General features: G+C 39.3%; 1 long non-coding RNA gene across 1 annotated transcript in view; it reads right to left on the reverse strand.

The window, feature by feature from the left end:
• Positions 1-314: 314 nt before the first annotated feature.
• LOC143111764 (uncharacterized) overlaps positions 315-18,528 on the reverse strand; it is a 68,625-nt gene continuing 50,411 nt past the window's right edge. Inside the window, exons 2-3 of the long non-coding RNA XR_012984610.1 lie at positions 2,634-2,766; positions 315-2,333 (exon numbers count right to left, since the gene is read on the reverse strand). This is a non-coding gene — a long non-coding RNA (uncharacterized LOC143111764). The remainder of the gene's footprint in view (positions 2,334-2,633; positions 2,767-18,528) is intronic.

Raw genomic sequence — 18,528 nt, forward strand, 5'->3', positions numbered from 1 at the left:
AAGGTCATTCTTTCAACTGTCAGAGAATGTCGAAAACACTCCGTTGAATCAACCTTGATATGCTGGCTAATTTTCAACGTCATTAACGGGATGTCGAAATGAGGTTGAATTGTGGTTGTAACATCAACGCATCTGGGGCAGCAATTTAATAAAGACAGGATGCAGTCCAAGCATATGTTGTAGGTTCAATAATGCTATTTCTTGTAGCCAGCCTACCTACTCAGGATGTGTTCATGAGTCCACGTACCAAGTTTGGTGTTGATACGAGAAAGTCTTGCTAATTATAGCACCCCTAGTGGTCAAGTCACCAAATGTATTGTGCGTCCTCAGGTTGTGACCACGAGCCCACGTACCAAGTTTGAGGTTGATATGAGAGAGTATTGCTAATTATAGTTTGGTTTTGGTACGTGTAAGTGTTGCTGAGATAGGAGCTAACTTCCTGTAACTCTAGCGCCGCCCTAGTGGTCGAAGGTCACCAAATTGATTGTGTGTCCTCAGGATGGGGTCCCAAGTCCATATACCAAGTTTGGTTTTGATATGTGAAAATGTTGCTGAGATATGATTATAGCGCCCCCGTAGTGGTTGAAAGTCACCAAATTTATTGAGCATTCTCCTAATTGGGTCCTGAGCCCATGCACTGAATATTTACAGAGCAAACCAATAACTCAAACACATTTGATTATTTTACAGTTTTTCAGTTTTTACAAAAAAAACATTACTACACATTAATCAAACATTTGTTAAACACTGCTTGACACCTTATGGTATAGTATAAATATACTCTTTTGATCCCGTGAGGGAAATTTGGTCTCTGCATTTATCCCAATCTGTGAATTAGTGAAACAGACACAGCACACAGTGTACACACAGTGAGGTGAAGCACACACTAATCCCGGCGCAGTGAGCTGCCTGCAACAACAGCGGCGCTCGGGGAGCAGTAAGGGGTTAGTGCCTTGCTCAAGCAACCCTCCGGTTACAGGTCCGAAGTGCTAACCAGTAGGCCATGGCTGCCCCACTGAGACATGCTGTAATTCCAAAACTAGCAATATGTTTCATTTATGAAAACAAAATAATAGACAAATAACCAGACCGCCACACATTGTAGTTCTCCGGTTTATTCGCTTGGAAAATCGCCACGTTTCATGTTGCGTGGCCGTAGCATTTCTATCAACTACTAGTGCAACTGTATTTAAGTCGGGAAAACGTGGATGTTTCTGATTACTTCTACGCTTAGTTACCGTCAAAGCCAGCTAGCATAGCAACATGCTAACACAGTCCAGCCACGCACCAGAGCGTTGGAGTGCACGTACCGACACGGGAGAGGTATGACTCAACTCGTGAAAGTTAAGGTAAGAACATATATTACTACTGACATTGGGTGGCGTGTTCCTTTAAGCCTTAATGGTGCCTCCTAAAGAGGGCATTGTCAAACATGCTACTACTAATACTAAAAATACAGCATGAAGAAAGTCAAGGACATGCATGCCAGCTTCCGCTCATCCCAGTATTAAAGTAAATCTGGTCTTAAATGAAAATGTATTGGCTGTGTTATTTCTTTTTTGTGGGATGTCCAATTTATATGTAGAAATGCACATTTGCAAAGGTGACTTAGTATGTTGTCGTAAAAGTGTCTCTCCTTTTGATTTTGCACTGCCAATGTGGCTCTTGTGAAAAAAATAGTGAGGATCACTGCTCTAGCAAGTGTTTTCTAAGCCTGGATGATTACCACACACAGCTCTTTTTAGGGCTGGTTAAGGCCTCTAAGACACTTTTCAGGTTTGTCCAGGCAACACAAACTCACATATAATGTTTCTGAGGATTGCCAATCATGTAGAGAACACAAATAGAGGACTGGCACTACACCATCTAGGTACCTACATGAAAGGGTGGATAGAGCACTACCACATTTAAGATTCATTGTCTGATGGGCATAACAGAAAATTAGTATTCCAAGTATGCATCTTGGGGCCCTTCTACAGAGCACTTTTCATGATTTATCCTTTCAAAAGCCTTATGGTGGGCTTACACCATACGATTTTCAAGCAATTGCAGTCGGCGACTACATTTCCAAAGACTAAATGAAATCATGGGAGTTTTACATAACATCTTAACACCAGGACCAGTGTCCCCATGTTATTTTCAGAAGTCTATGGAGTGACCAGAGGTAAACCTCTAAAGGTGATTGTGTGCTCCTTTATGTGTGATGCTTCAGCTCTGCACCAATCAATGTTCTTGCTGTGAAGAGATGTCAGCTCTCCCAAGACGCACTCAACACCTCACAGTGGCACAGGTCTGCCAAGATCAGCACACTTGACTTCCAGCTCGAGTCCTTTCTGTATGGAGCATAAATAAAAAATAATGGAAAGTAAATATACATTTGGCCATCCTAACCGCTAAAAAAAAATGAGACATGGTATACCCCCCCAGCGATTAATATACAAGTGTGATCGGTTCAAAAAATTGGATCTACCTCATACGTGTTCAAATAACAATTTTAATGGTCATTCTGAATTACGTAGGACAATGGGAAATCCAGCCAATCAGTGGAATAAGAAGTTTTAATCTAAAACGTGTTTAAGCTGCTGAAAGTGAACAAGGTATATGAAAGATGAGTATGAAAGCAAAATTCTTACAACAGGGTTGCACTATTCAGTGGCAGCAACAGCTTCAAGTATCCTCTTCCCAGGTTGACCTCCAGTTGATCCTTGTTCCTCCTGAAGGTCAGGAGCACTTCACAGAGTAGTGTGGTGTGCATCACAAATACTCCTAAAAGGAGTCATAAAAGATAATTTTAAGGATACAATTTCAAAAGCAGTGTTATGCATGAACCAATTTCATTTTCTATTAACCGTGAATTGAACTTAACACATTCCTAACATAATAACTTCATCTAGCTCAGATAGTTTAGACTCGGAATCAATTTAGGTCCAGCTTGGTAACACATGATTATTGTTTTAGTTGTGATTGAAATAGGTAACACAATATCCACAACAACTGGAGATGGTAGTGATGGAAAGCTGATTATTAAAGGACTTGTTAAAGGTTTAAGTTAGGGCTGAATTGATTACTCGAGTAACTCAAAATAATTAAATTCTGTATTTTAAACATGAAAATACTTAAGTACTGCACTGTATTGTAGAATAACTGCACTGTGAAAACAGCAGTTTTTTTGTAAATTAGGTTATTTGGTAGGAAAGGTAGATGCTGCAGATGCACAAATCTACATAAAATAAATAGTTACTTTTAAGTGACTAGGGCTAGTTTACAGCTTGACATTTATTGTGCATATTAATCAATTTGCACTTAAAGCAAAATATATTTTACCAAATAAATACATTAAATATTTTGTTACTCGATGAAATAATCACTAGAATACTCGATTCCAAAAAGACTCAGAGCTGCAGCCCTAGTTTATTTAAAGAGAGAAACCAGAAGCACTCACTGTCTTTCTTCATTTAAAAAATATGAACTGAATGAGTCAATTGAAAATAACTATGAAAGTTAATTTATGCATTTTCTAATCACATCACGACCTGAAGAGTGATTTCAAATGACATTCCCCAGACACAGGAGATGGACAAAGGAGATGCCTGAAAAAGGCAAGTCATTTTCCTCACCTCTGGAAGATAGATATTTACTGAACAAATGGTTGTAATGCATTTGATGGTATTGCCTTCCATTGCTTAGGTGCCTTAGGTGCTAGGTCAACCTAACCCAACGAGGCTGAAGTTGGCACCACTTTCGTTTTCGCGGGGGAAGACCACTTTCAGATCGCGGGGGAGTTAAGTTTCCGTTCCACCTTAAATAATGCAATTTTCTACCTCGTCCACAAGCGGCCAGTGTTGACCGCAAATCCGCAATAACACAGGCATGTGCCTGTTGCAGATGAACAGGCATTGTTCACAGACGTTCAAAAGCCTGTATATCTTTTTTCTGTTGACTCCACTGCCGAATGTTTTGAGAAATGTTGCCTTTTGTGTTCTATTAAATAATTTGGAAATTTAGAGGGGGGGGGGGGGGGGGGGGGGGTTATGTAGAGGGTGGCAGATTATGTAGTTTTTTCTTTATTTTCTGTGCTGGATCTTTTGATACATGTTGTGTTATGTTTTTTTCTATTAAATAATTTTGTTCATTTTACACTGGGGGGGGGGGGTGGTATGTAGTTGGTAGCAGATTTTGAAGTGTTTCTACAGTAAATGTATTCCCTACGGCCTACATGTCATTTTGCACTTGAACAGGGACAGATAGCCCATGAAGGATTTTGCAAGGGATCTTTCACCACATTCTATAACTACACCTCCTCCCCTTTCCAATGACACCCCACTTGTGAAATTCTATGGTAGAAAATGCCCTTTTTTGCCCCTCTGAAAATACAGTATATATTTGTGAAATTGCAGAATTTCAACACTTGAACAGGGACTGATGTCCCATGAAGGATTTTGCAAGGGATCTTTCAACACATTCTGAAACTACACTCTCTCCTCTTTCCAATGACACCCCACTTGTGAAATTCTATGGTGGAAAATTGGATATTTAGCCCCTCTGAAAATATAATATGTATTTGTGAAATTGCAGAATTTCAGCACTTGAACAGGGACAGATAGCCCATGAAGAAATTTGCAAGGGATATTTCACCACATTCTATATCTACACTTCCTCCCCTTTCCAATGACACCCCACTTGTGAAATTCTATGGTGGAAAATTGGATATTTAGCCCCTCTGAAAATACAGTATATATTTGTGAAATTGCAGAATTTCAACACTAGAACAGGGACAGATAGCCCATGAAGGATTTTGCAAGGGATGTTTCACCACATTCTGAAACTACACCTCCTCCCCTTTCCAATGACACCCCACTTGTGAAATTCTATGGTGGAAAATTGGATATTTAGCCCCTCTGAAAATATAATATGTATTTTTGAATTTGCAGATTTTCAGCACTAGAACCGCGACAGATAGTCCATGAAGGATTTTGAAAGGGATGTTTTACCACATTCTGAAACTACACCTCCCCTTTCCAATGACACCCCACTTGTGAAATTCTATGGTGGAAAATTGGATATTTAGCCCCTCTGAAAATATATGTATTTTTGAATTTGCAGATTTTCAGCACTAGAACCGCGACAGATAGTCCATGAAGGATTTTGAAAGGGATGTTTTACCACATTCTGAAACTACACCTCCTCCCCTTTCCAATGACACCCCACTTGTGAAATTCTATGGTGGAAAATTTGTTATTTAGCCCCTCTAAAAACAGTATATATTTTGTGAAATTGCAGAATTTCAACACTAGAACAGCGACTGATGTCCCATGAAGGATTTTGCAAGGGATCTTTCACCACATTCTGAAACTACACTTCCTCCCCTTTCCAATGACACCCCACTTGTGAAATTCTATGGTGGAAAATTGGATATTTCGCCCCTCTAAAAACAGTATATATTTTGTGAAATTGCAGAATTTCAACACTTGAAAAGGGACAGATAGCCCATGAAGGATTTTGCAAGGGATATTTCACCACATTCTATAACTACACTTCCTCCCCTTTCTAATGACACCCCACTTGTGAAATTCTATGGTTGAAAATGCCCTTTTTTGCCCCTCTGAAAATACAGTATATATTTTGTGAAATTGCAGAATTTCAGCACTTGAACAGGGACAGATAGCCCATGAAGGATTTTGCAAGGGATCTTTCACCACATTCTGAAACTACACTTCCTCCCCTTTCCAATGACACCCCACTTGTGAAATTCTATGGTTGAAAATGCCCTTTTTTGCCCCTCTGAAAATACAGTATATATTTGTGGAAATTGCAGAATTTCAGCACTTGAACAGGGACAGATAGCCTATGAAGGATTTTGCAAGGGATATTTCACCACATTCTGAAACTACAGCTCCTCCTCTTTCCAATGACACCCCACTTGTGAAATTCTATGGTGAAAAATTGCATATTTAGCCCCTCTGAAAATACAGTATATATTTTGTGAAATTGCAGAATTTCAACACTAGAACAGCGACTGATGTCCCATGAAGGATTTTGGAAGGGATGTTTCAACACATTCTGAAACTAAAGCTCCTCCTCTTTCCAATGACATCCCACTTGTGAAATTCTATGGTGGAAAATGCCATATTTAGCCCCTCTGAAAATATAGTATGTATTTTGTGAAATTGCAGAATTTCAGCACTCGAACAGCGACAGGCATCCCATAATGCATTTTGCAAGGGATCTTTCACCACATTCTGAAACTACCCTCTCTCCTCTTTACAATGACACCCCTCTTGTGAAATTCTATGTTGGAAAACTGCATTTTTGGCCCTTTGAAAATATAGTATGTATTTGGGAAATTGCAGATTTTCAGCACTTGAACAGCGACAGATATCCCATGAAGGATTTTGCAAGGGGTCTTTCACCACATTCTACAAGTACACTCTCTCCTCTTTCCAATGACACCCCACTTGTGAAATTCTATGGTGAAAAACTGCCTTTTTGGCCCTCTGAAAATATGGTATGTATTTTGTGAAATTGCAGATTTTCAGGACTTGAACAGCTACACACATTCCAATGACAACCCCCATGTGAAACCCCCATCGCATAAAATGGCTTTTTTTTTCCGATTAGAACTCCCATGGCCTATTTCTCTCATTTTTAGTGTATAAAAAACATTTTTGCATTTTTTATACACTAAAATTGGTCCCTATTGGTCAAGACTGATTCGTTGCAAACAATTCCACCCTAGATGAATAGTTGAGTGTGTCCTCTTCCAATGACATCCCCCATGAGCAATTCCATCCAAGAAAATAGGCTTTTTTAATTAAAAAATCCACAAGCTATTATTCTGATGGGGGGGCCAAGCAGTGAAGCTGCGAAGCATCATTACTGTTTCTACCTTTTCTTATTTGGGCCAGTAGCAAAGCCCAATTGTATATTTACGCTTTCCTATTATTCGGGACCATGCAATGTAGGCACCCATTGTGTTTGTACATTTTCCTATTACTGGGGGCCAAGCATCGAAGCTGCAAGGCACCCACTGTGTTTATATGTTTTCCCATCCTAAGAACACACAATAATGTGGAGTCTTTTTACCACTGTGGGGGCGCTATAATCACAGGATGTAGGCTCATATATCAGCAATGCTTTTGCGTACCGAAACCAAACTTGGTTCATGGACACACAATAATGCTGGTGATGTTTGGCCACTAGGGATAGATTAGATTAGACTCAACTTTATTGTCATTGTGCAGAGTACAAAGTCAACTAAATTCAGACACTGCTCTTGTTTGCTTGCCTGCCGGTTTCGCACCTCACCCCTCACTCTCAGTGCAACGTGCACCTCCACCATCAAAGGCTGATGCACCCCTCCCCCACAATGTGATCATGAACAATGCGACTACGCTAACGCTGTTCACCAGCCACCAGTCTACAGCCACCAAATACCCCTTATCCCCCCTCCTCTGGACAAGGGGAAGAGTGCTGTGAGGATCATGTTCCTTGACTTCTCCAGTGCTTTTAACACCATCCAACCCCTCAGACTGGGTGAAAAACTCCTGCAGATGATTGTGGATGCTCAACTGGTATCCTGGATTGCAGACTACCTGATAGAGCGGCCACAATTCGTTAGACTGAAGAACTGCCTCTTCGACACCGTGATCAACAGCACTGGAGCTCCACAGTGAGCAGTGAGACACATGGCAAACAAACAAAGGAGCACATGGCACAAGACACAGAAAGTAAACAAAGCAAACAGGAAGACACAAGAGGAGCAGACATAACGGGAAAACAAGACAAGACAGGATCCTAACAACAAAAGCCTCCCCCCTCTTGCCTGCAGCAAATAGGTAAGGGATGTGGCCCTGTTTCTAGAATTCTGGTGAAACCCTTGCTGGGATGACACAAACATGTGTCTCTCCTTTGATGTTCTTGTGCATCATTGAAAGAATAAAATCTGAAATGTTTCCTGACATCATACTCCAAATATCATATTATTAGGGCCCGAGCACCGAAGGGCGCAAGGCCCTATTGTTTTTGTAAGGATTATTATTATTATTATTATTATTATTATTAGGGCCCGAGCACCGAAGGGCGCAAGGCCCTATTGTTTTTGTAAGGATTATTATTATTAGGGCCCGAGCACCGAAGGGCGCAAGGCCCTATTGTTTTTGTAAGGATTATTATTATTAGGGCCCGAGCACCCGAAGGGCGCAAGGCCCTATTGTTTTTGTAAGGATTATTATTATTAGGGCCCGAGCACCGAAGGGCGCAAGGCCCTATTGTTTTTGTAAGGATTATTATTATTATTAGGGCCCGAGCACCGACGGTGCGCGAGGCCGGGACGGCCTTGCGCACCGAGAGGTGCGAAGCCCTATTGTTTTTGAAAGGATTATTATTATTATTATTATTATTATTTGTTCACCTTTTTGCTATTTTTGAGGTGGTTAGCATGGATGAAAAGTCTTGGAATTTGGCACACACATCTGGTATCACAATGGCTACACAGGCATAAAAGCTTGGCCCCGGGCGTGGCCCAGGGACTCAGTAGCGCCCCCTTAGGTGATTGATCCAGTGGTTGGCACATACTTTCAGCTAGACACACCAAATTTTGTAGGTGTGTGTATCTCCCCAAGATGAACAACTTTTGTATGTACAATGCATTAGCCACGCCCAACAGGAAGTGAGGTATTTGGGATTTTGTGCGGACTAAAATGTGATGAATTGTGATGCCAAAAGAGGTGCTTCCCATAGCTGAAAACGCATGAAATTTGGCACACACGTCAAGAGGTACCGTGAATACACAGGGGAAAAGCCTTGGCACCGAGCGTTGCCCAGGAACTCCATAGCGCCCCCTTATGTCACTGTGACTTGTGGTTGGCATATAGTTTTAGATACACACACCAAATTTGGTGGGTGTGTGTAACTCCCAAAAACAATCAACTTTTGTATTAACATGCCATTAGCCACGCCCACAGGAAGTGAGGTAATTGGGATTTTGTGCATTGTGGACATGATCTATTTTAACGTACTCCTCCTAGACGATTGATCCGATTCATGTGAAAGTTGGTATACATGATGCCAATATGCTTCTGATTCTAAATTGTGAAGCTTTTTTTGATATGTTGTAATTTGACGAAATGGCGAAACTATGAATTTTAATACCCTTCCACGTTAACAATAAATGTGTCTTAATTCACCATGCATGGCTTGAAATGTTTTAAATTTCACAGGTCTTTGAATACCATGGTAGTGATGATATTCACATGCCCATAATGTATATTTGGCATAGCGCCACCACCTGGCAACAGAAAGAATGGCAATTACATTGATGTTACATGATCAATTTTAACATACTCCTCCTAGACGGTTTGTCGGATTCATGTGAAATTTGGCTAACATTATGCCAAGATGTTGCTGATGTTAAATTGCGAAGGGATTTTTGATATGTTGTAATATGTCATGATTTTAATATCTCACCATATAAACTGGAAATGTGTCATATAATCACAGTGCATTGAATGAATGGTCTGAAACTTCTCAGGTTAATAGATATTATGATTATGATGATATCTTGACACCCAATGGGCCTGCCTGACATAGCGCCACCACCTGGCCAAGCAGGAAATGGGCCAGAAATGGACAATGCCTTAATTGATTGATCTGAAACTTTATAAAATATCAGATATCATTATTGTGATGATATTAACATTTGTAATTCACAGGCCTAGCATAGCGCCACCATCTGGCCAAGAAGGAAATGTGCCAGAAATGCTCTATGCTTTGAATAAATGGTCTGACACTTCTAATGTTAATAGATATTATAATTATGATGATATCCAGACACCCAATGGGCCTGCCTGGCATAGCGCCACCACCTGGTCAAGCAGGAAATGTGCCAGAAATGGACAATACCTTAAGTGATTGATCTGAAAGTTTACAAACATTTTGGATATCATTATTGTGATGATATTCACATGTGTAATTTCAATGTCTAACATAGCGCCACCATCTGGCCAACCAAAAAGTGTATCAGAAATGTTCTTTGCTTAAAATGAATGGTCTGAAATTTCTCAGGTTAATATATATTATGATTATGATGACACCCAATGGGCCTGCCTTCCATTACGCCTCCACCTGGCCAAGCGAGTAAATGTGGCAGAAAATAAAATACGAAAAAACAAATAGCACACGCATCAAATATGTACATTTCACAAACGCACCACGTCGGTGCTTTGTTGGATTCCGACATGTAACGGGTTGCGGCCCGCAGGTGCTCGGGCCCGCCATTGCCGCTTGCGGCTATATTTAGGGCCCGAGCACCCGAAGGGCGCAAGGCCCTATTGTTTTTGTAAGGATTATTAGGGGTCCGAGCAGCGTAGCTGCAGGAACCCTATTGTTTCTGTACCGTTCATTTTTTGGCCAAAATTCTGTAAAAGTCATACTGCAGCCTAAACCGTAACTCCAAAACTCTTGAAATTTTCAGGTATGGTTACCAGTACCCCCCTCTACCCCATAACCCAAAATTTGGGGTACTGCACCCAAAGGTGGCGCTATTGAAAAAAAAAGTTAATTATGCTTATTTCTCCTTACCAGATTCACCTAGACTCAAAATTCTTTCAGAATATTAATCTCTAAACTCAGATGCATCTTTTTGGCCCTGGTCTTATGGTCTACAAATGTTTACTTTTTCCACAATTTCATGGAAAAGCCAAACATTATAAAAAGTTTCACACTCTTCAAAAATAATCGAATCTTCACCAAAATTCTCACAGACAATGTTTAGACCAAGCCTCACAAAAGTTATCGCTCAGAATTTTGATATTTTGTTCCATTTCAGAGATATAGGCCAATAAAGTTAGACCACTTAGGGCTTTTTTCCTAGATCACCTATATTCCTATAAACCGTAAGTCCTAGAAACTTGACATTTTCAAGTATTGTTACAAGTACCCCCCACTACCCATAACCCAAATTTGGGGTACTGCACCCAAAGGTGGCGCTCTTGTCAAAAACGCTTATTTCTCCTTACCAGATTGACCTAGACTCAAAATTCTTTCATCATATTAATCTCTACATTCAGATGCATCTTTTTCACCCTGGTCTTATGCTCTAAAAATGTTTACTTTTGCCACAATTTCAGAGAAAAGCCAAACATCATAAAAAGTTTCACAGGCTTCAAAAATTATCAAATCTTCACCAAAATTCTCACAGACAATGTTTAGACAAAGCCTCACAAAAGTTATCAAAATAATTTGGATACGTTGTTCCATTTCAGAGATATAGGCCAATAAAGTTCGACCACTCAGCCCATTTCTCCTATATCACCTATATTCCTATATGAGTAATTTTTTTTTTCTTGGATAACAACCATACAACCATCATTAGGTGGATACCATTAACAGTGCACATTTTCAGATCTGTACTCTTTTTTATAAAGCCCTTAATTCTATTGTCAAATGTATGCTAGGAATTTTCTTGATGTTGTGTGTTTGCCAACACACATTTTCACCATTTGAATGTGACTGCTCAATGTGTATGATTTTCAGTGGCTGAGTGGGATAATGCCTAGTGCTGGTGTTTGTTAGGTTGAGAGTTCGAATCCTGCTAGAGCTTTAGGCTCAAGATGCACATGCTATTGGTTATTGAAGATTCACACTATTGAACAGCACCTGAATGACATCAGACAATTAACATTCACACTCATTAGTTGCCAAGAGTCAGAATGCCGACACACTCTATAACATATAGGGGAACTTCTTTGTTTACTATTTTTCCTTCATCATTAAGTCTATCATATTTATATTTCATCCATTACTGTTCTTCTCTATAAATGTCTAATTGCCCCAGAATATCCAAAAGTTTTCAGGTGTACTTTTTCAGGAAAGCCCTTCATTTTATTGTCAAATGTATACTTGGAGTTTTTCTTGTGTGTTTACCAACACACATTTTCACCATGTGAATGTGACTACCCAATATGTAGGATTGTCAGTGGCTCAGTGGGATAATGCCTAGTGCTGGTGTTTGTTAGGTTGAGGGTTGAGGGTTCGAATTCCCGGTAGTGCTTTAGGCTCTAGCTCAAATACTATTGGTTATTGAAGATTCACACCATTGAACAGCACCTGAATGACATCAGGCAATCAACATACACAGTCATTAGTTGCCAAGAATCAGAATGCCGAGACACTCTGACATTTAGGGGAACTTCTTTGTTTACTATTTTTCCTTCATCATTAAGTCTATCATATTTATATTTCATCTATTAGTGTTCATCTCTACAAATGTCTAATTGCCCCTCCATGTTTGGAGTTTTTCTTGTTGTGTGTTTACCAATACACACTTTCACCATGTGAATGTGACTGGCCAACATGTAGGATTGACAGTGGCTCAGTGGGATAATGCCTTGTACTGGTGATCCTTAGGTTGAGAGTTCAAATCCCACTTGAAGCATTAGTGGGTTGTGGATGTTAGCATACTACAATAGAATGCTGTTGGGTTGTGGAGGTTAACACACTGTAACATTACAGCTACTTGTCAATATGGACTTGTAGTGCAAGGCAAGTATTACTGTATAATTATAAGCTGTAGCCTATAATTATTTGTTATTCTTATAATATTTGTTATTTCTTATACATATTTAGTCGGCTCTTCCACTTGACAGAACAACTCTATATCGGTTAAGGATGTCACGCATGAAACAATGCTGCAGAAACACGAAAATACGACTTTGAGTTTAGTAGGCTATAATTTTCAGTTCCTGTTTATCTATTGCACAATGGGTAATAATTTAAAGGAATCGTGTTGCAGTCTTGTAAATAGTGACCCTGCAAGATCCCTAGTCATTGCAAAATCATAGTCTGTGACTTAAAACTACTACTTGTCTTTAGATGTGAGAGGGTCTGAGACTGTAGTCTTTCAAAAATCTTTTCCAAATCTTTGCAAATCTTTCCAAAGTTTACCTGCTGAGAAACCCTGTAGCTCCGGAGCAGGGGCTCAGATCAGGATAAATTGTTTGCTCGCCCTCAGTTCGCTCTTTTGTTCATCTCAACCCAGCACTCCAGTGTGTCCGGCTCTGTGTGCGTCTTTGAGTTAACGTAAGTCATCACTTTAATCACCCTCACTATGACTTTTGTGATGTTTATCAGTTTGTAGAGTAGCTCTGCCATCATGTGTAAAGTTAAGGTCTTTGTTTGTTGGTTTGGTGTGTTGGAGTCCCATGTGAGAGATGATTAGGTGATGTTGGTTGACTTGGGATGTCAAGTATTGTTTAGTTGTACCTTATATAGCCATATGATTTCAGTTTATTGTTCAAATGTCAATTGGTTTGTTTGTGAGTTGGGATCTGTACTGATTTACCCCATTTCACTGATTACTCCATTTTCTGTTTGTTTCCTCTTTGATGCAGCACACATACAAGTAAAGAACAAAAGAACAGATGAATTGAAACTCAAATAAAGTTAACTTGTGTTGCACCGAAACCTGCCATCTCCGTGTTATCACTCCATACCATTGAGCCTTCTGACCGAGGCTCTGCCTGCTCGCCACACACTCACTCTACCTCGACCCACATCGCCCCCTACAGTTCCTTCAGTTGGGTTGTGGAGGTTAGCATACTAGAATAGAATACTGTTAAGAATACTGTTGGGTTGTGGAGATTGGCACACTATAACGTTACAGCTACTAGTCTGGACTTGTCGTGCAAGGCAAGTATAACTGTATAATTAAGTGTGCTTGCAAGCACACTTATTGTTCTTCTTAAGTTTTATTAGGGGTCCGAGCAGCGTAGCTCAGAATTTTGATATTTTGTTCCATTTCAGAGATATAGGCCAATAAAGTTAGACCACTTAGGCCTTTTTTCCTAGATCACCTATATTCCTATATGAGTATTTTTTTTTTCTTGAATAACAACCATACAACCATCATTAGGTGGATACCATTAACAGTGCACATTTTCAGATCTGTACTCTTTTTTTATAAAGCCCTTAATTCTATTGTCAAATGTATGCTAGGAATTTTCTTGATGTTGTGTGTTTGCCAACACACATTTTCACCATGTGAATGTGACTGCCTAATATGTAGGATTGTCAGTGGCTCAGTGGGATAATGCCTAGTGCTGGTGTTTGTTAGGTTGAGAGTTCGAATCCTGCTAGAGCTTTAGGCTCAAGATGCACATGCTATTGGTTATTGAAGATTCACACCGTTGAACAGCACCTGAATGACATCAGGCAATTAACATTCACACTCATTAGTTGCCAAGAATCAGAATGCTGACACACTCTATGGCATATAGGGGAACTTCTTTGTTTACTATTTTTCCTTCATCATTAAGTCTATCGTATTTATATTTCATCCATTACTCTTCTTCTCTACAAATGTCTAATTGCCCCAGAATATCCAAAAGTTTTCAGGTGTACTCTTTCAGGAAAGCCCTTCATTTTATTGTCAAATGTATACTTGGAGTTTTTCTTGTGTGTTTACCAACACACATTTTCACCATTTGAATGTGACTGCTGAATGTGTATGATTGTCAGTGGCTCAGTGGGATAATGCCTTGTGCTGGTGTTTTTTAGGTTGAGAGTTTGAATCCTGCTAGAGCTTTGGGCTCAAGATGCACATGCTATTGGTTATTGAAGATTGACACCATTGAACAGCACCTGAATGACATCAGGCAATTAACATTCACACTCATTAGTTGCCAAGAATCAGAATGCCGACACACTCTAAGACATATAGGGGAACTTCTTTGTTTACTATTTTTCCTTCATCATTAAGTCTATCGTATTTATATTTCATCCATTACTGTTCTTCTCTATAAATGTCTAATTGCCCCAAAATGTCCAAAAGTTTTCAGGTGTACTCTTTCAGGAAAGCCCTTCATTTTATTGTCAAATGTATACTTGGAGTTTTTCTTGTGTGTTTACCAACACACATTTTCACCATGTGAATGTGACTGCCTAATATGTCGGATTGTTAGTGGCTCAGAGGGATAATGCCTAGTGCTGGTGTTTGTTAGGTTGAGAGTTCGAATCCTGCTAGAGCTTTAGGCTCAAGATGCACATGCTATTTGTTATTGAAGAGTCACACCATTGAACAGCACCTGAATGACATCAGGCAATCAACATTCACACTCATTAGTTGCCAAGAATCAGAATGCCGACACACTCGAAGACATATAGGGGAACTTCTTTGTTTACTATTTTTCCTTCATCATTAAGTCTATCATATTTATATTTCATCCATTACTGTTCTTCTCTACAAATGTCTAATTGTCCCAGAATTTCCAAACGTTTTCAGGTGTTCTCTTTCAGGAAAGCCCTTCATTTTATTGTCAAATGTATACTTGGAGTTTTTCTTGTGTGTTTACCAATACACATTTTCAGCATGTGAATGTGACTGGCAAAGATGTAGGATTGACAGTGGCTTAGTGGGATAATGCCTTGTACTGGTCATCCTTATGTTGAGTGTTCAAATCCCACCTGAAGCATTAGTGTTAAAATACTGTTGGGTTGTGGAGGTTAGCATACTAGAATAGAATGCTGTTGGGTTGTGGAGGTTAGCACACTATAACATTACAGCATTACAGCTACTTGTCAATATGGACTTGTAGTGCAAGGCAAGTATAACTGTATAATTATACGCTGTTTATCTTATTGACTCCGACACAGAACCCACCACCACAAATACAATTCAATTCTGTGGGAAACACTGCCTTCCATTATCAAACCCTTCATCTTATCCACAACAAATAAATAGTCCTGTAGAATCAAGTATTGTTAGAATACTGTTGGGTTGTGGAGGTTAGCACACTATAATGTTACAGCACAGGGTAATCCTAATTTTATGCATCAAATTTATTCCAATCCAACTCAAAAGTGTTGAACGACACAAAGTGAAGGTTTTATCCAGATCAAAACCAAGAATAGATTATGTGATCTAATCCAATTTCAGGATCCTTGTTTCCCTTTGAACAACCCATTTTCAAGATTTGATCCAATCCGATAGCTGAAATCCGGTAACTGAAATCCGATAACCGAAATCCGATCACGTTTCTTTTGAACAATTGTGCCCAAACAATCAAAGCATATGTAAAACTAAAAAGCTATGCCATCATGTTCGTTTTGCTCGGACCCCGTAAATCACCGCTTGCGGTTATATTTGGGGGCCAAGCAGCGAAGCTGCGCGGCAACCCATAGTGATTCTACCTTTTCTTATTAGGGGTCCGTGCAGCGTAGCTGCAGGAACCCTATTGTTTCTGTACCGTTCATTTTTTGGCCAAAATTCTGTAAAAGTCATACTGCAGCCTAAACCGTAACTCCAAAACTCTTGAAATTTTCAGGTATGGTTACCGGTACCCCCCTCTACCCATAACCCAAAATTTGGGGTACTGCACCCAAAGGTGGCGCTATTGAAAAAAAAGTTAATTATGCTTATTTCTCCTTACCAGATTCACCTAGACTCAAAATTCTTTCAGAATATTAATCTCTAAACTCAGATGCATCTTTTTGGCCCTGGTCTTATGGTCTACAAATGTTTACTTTTTCCACAATTTCATGGAAAAGCCAAACATTATAAAAAGTTTCACACTCTTCAAAAATAATCGAATCTTCACCAAAATTCTCACAGACAATATTTAGACCAAGCCTCACAAAAGTTATCGCTCAGAATTTTGATATTTTGTTCCATTTCAGAGATATAGGCCAATAAAGTTAGACCACTTAGGCCTTTTTTCCTAGATCACCTATATTCCTATAAACCGTAAGTCCTAGAAACTTGACATTTTCAAGTATTGTTACCAGTAACCCCCACTACCCATAACCCAAATTTGGGGTACTGCACCCAAAGGTGGCACTCTTGTCAAAAACGCTTATTTCTCCTTACCAGATTCACCTAGACTCAAAATTCTTTCATCATATTAATCTCTACATTCAGATGCATCTTTTTCACCCTGGTCTTATGCTCTAAAAATGTTTACTTTTGCCACAATTTCAGAGAAAAGCCAAACATCATAAAAAGTTTCACAGGCTTCAAAAATTATCAAATCTTCACCAAAATTCTCACAGACAATGTTTAGACAAAGCCTCACAAAAGTTATCAAAAGAATTTGGATACGTTGTTCCATTTCAGAGATATAGGCCAATAAAGTTCGACCACTCTGCCCATTTCTCCTATATCACCTATATTCCTATATGAGTATTTTTTTTTTCTTGGATAACAACCATACAACCATCATTAGGTGGATAACATTAACAGTGCACATTTTCAGATATGTACTCTTTTTTATAAAGCCCTTAATTCTGTGGTCAAATGTATGCTAGGAATTTTCTTGATGTTGTGTGTTTGCCAACACACATTTTCACCATTTGAATGTGACTGCTCAATGTGTATGATTGTCAGTGGCTGAGTGGGATAATGCCTAGTGCTGGTGTTTGTTAGGTTGAGAGTTCGAATCCTGCTAGAGCTTTAGGCTCAAGATGCACATGCTATTGGTTATTGAAGATTCACACTATTGAACAGCACCTGAATGACATCAGACAATTAACATTCACACTCAATAGTTGCCAAGAATCAGAATGCCGACACACTCTATGACATATAGGGGAACTTCTTTGTTTACTATTTTTCCTTCATCATTAAGTCTATCATATTTATATTTCATCCATTACTGTTCTTCTCTATAAATGTCTAATTGCCCCAGAATATCCAAAAGTTTTCAGGTGTACTCTTTCAGGAAAGCCCTTCATTTTATTGTCAAATGTATACTTGGAGTTTTTCTTGTGTGTTTACCAACACACATTTTCACCATTTGAATGTGACTGCTGAATGTGTATGATTGTCAGTGGCAGAGTGGGATAATGTCTAGTGCTGGTGTTTGTTAGGTTGAGAGTTCGAATCCTGCTAGAGCTTTAGGCTCAAGATGCACATGCTATTGGTTATTGAAGATTCACACTATTGAACAGCACCTGAATGACATCAGACAATTAACATTCACACTCATTAGTTGCCAAGAATCAGAATGCCGACACACTCTATGACATATAGGGGAACTTCTTTGTTTACTATTTTTCCTTCATCATTAAGTCTATCATATTTATATTTCATCCATTACTGTTCTTCTCTATAAATGTCTAATTGCCCCAGAATATCCAAAAGTTTTCAGGTGTATTTTTTCAGGAAAGCCCTTCATTTTATTGTCAAATATATACTTGGAGTTTTTCTTGTGTGTTTACCAACACACATTTTCACCATGTGAATGTGACTACTCAATATGTAAGATTGTCAGTGGCTCAGTGGGATAATGCCTAGTGCTGGTGTTTGTTAGGTTGAGGGTTCAAATCCCCGGTAGTGCTTTAGGCTCTAGCTCGAATACTATTGGTTATTGAAGATTCACACCATTGAACAGCACCTGCATGACATCAGGCAATCAACATTCACACTCATCAGTTGCCAAGAATCAGAATGCCGAGACACTCTATGACATTCAGGGGAACTTCTTTGTTTACTATTTTTCCTTCATCATTAAGTCTATCATATTTATATTTAATCTA

The sequence above is a fragment of the Alosa pseudoharengus genome, unplaced genomic scaffold (assembly GCF_046254945.1).
Source record: "Alosa pseudoharengus isolate Yale_2024_CS ecotype anadromous, Long Island Sound unplaced genomic scaffold, YU_APseudo_1.1 YU_APseudo_1.1_scf_8, whole genome shotgun sequence".
Classification (NCBI taxonomy): Eukaryota; Metazoa; Chordata; class Actinopteri; order Clupeiformes; family Clupeidae; genus Alosa; species Alosa pseudoharengus.